The following is a 1,312-nucleotide window of genomic DNA, read 5'->3' as shown; positions in this document are numbered from 1 at the left end:
ATATATTTTAATTGGAAGAAAACAAAGCAATCCACTAAAATAAACATGATCTGAGCTCCTGAACTAGAAAGAAATACACAATGAAACCGAAAGACATTTGAGAAGTCTGCCAACACTAAATGGTAAATTAACTATTATGATATCTCCTATGATCCTAGACATGTACTACAAGAATAGGTGGGATAGCTTATATATCAACTTTTAGTTCATTTAATATCTTCAATAGTTCTTAACTTAGAGAGATCCCAAAGCAGTTGTTCGAGTGACTCTGTACACTGACAAATACTGCATAGTTTAATGCAGAAAAATTTTGCCCAATGAAGATTGATCATAAAAGTGAAGTCTGGGCTATGAGAAAGAAAGAGTTCAAATTTTAAGATGGAATAACCTCAAATCAAAAACCATAATAGCAGCAGCTCTTGGTCTTGACTGTACACTTATAATTTTTGCAGATACCGTCAAAAGCATGTGGGTTGTTTCTTATGGATAGAAAGGTACTTTGTTATGTGTTGCTATGATTACAGAGAATGCTATAATGGCAGAATATGGCTGTAGTTCAGAAGACATTATTGTTGCACTGGGACCTTCAGTAGGACTTTGATGTTTCATTCTTCCCAGAGAATCAGCAAATGTATTTCCTAATCTTCATCCTTCCAGTGATGACTGTTTGACTCATCATATCTCTATATTGAAATCCATAAAGCCACTTTGATTCTTTTAGAATAAGAAGTAATTCTTTCACAGAATATTCAAAGCTGGAATCAAGATCTCAGTCTCTATACTCTGGTGTTCTGCCAAGGTTTTTCTATAACATCAGAGATGACCTTAACCTTCATAAACAGATTGGCTTCATATCAGTTAAAGATTGAAATACTTGATTGGATTTTTACATAAATGTTTTATTTGTCCCTCCAAGCTGATAGTAAGAAAGAAATTAACAGATTTATTCAAAACAGGGAAGATTCTGGACATTTCATCTTTAGAGTATGTTTTCACTATCATTACTAAATCCAACACATTTTATTCATTCTAATGATAACTGACTAAAAGCCAGTATGACATTTTATAGATGAAAATGGTCCTTACATGTTGATGCATGATTGCATAAATAAAGAGTAGGTCTATTGAATATTTACTGGATGCCCTCTTTTTCAGGTGTTATGTTAACCATAAGTGAATCAAAATGAATAAGATCTTTCCATTTGAGTCTAATGCATGTCAGGAGATAAAGCCTATAGCTAGAGTTTAATTTTAATAGTAGTAAAGCATTATAAAGAAAGAAGGGTTATTTTTACCCATAATGTAGGCTGGA

The 1,312-nt window shown here is 32.6% G+C and overlaps 1 pseudogene; it reads left to right on the top strand.

Moving 5' to 3' along the window:
* The window catches only part of LOC111816816, a 1,114-nt pseudogene extending 245 nt beyond the window's left edge, over positions 1-869 (top strand).
* The last annotated feature ends 443 nt before the right edge of the window (positions 870-1,312 follow it).

The sequence above is a fragment of the Octodon degus genome, unplaced genomic scaffold (assembly GCF_000260255.1).
Source record: "Octodon degus isolate 3935 unplaced genomic scaffold, OctDeg1.0 scaffold00041, whole genome shotgun sequence".
In the NCBI taxonomy this organism is placed as follows: Eukaryota; Metazoa; Chordata; class Mammalia; order Rodentia; family Octodontidae; genus Octodon; species Octodon degus.
Note: the sequence above shows the minus strand (reverse complement) of the source record. Positions and strands in the feature narration are given on the sequence as shown.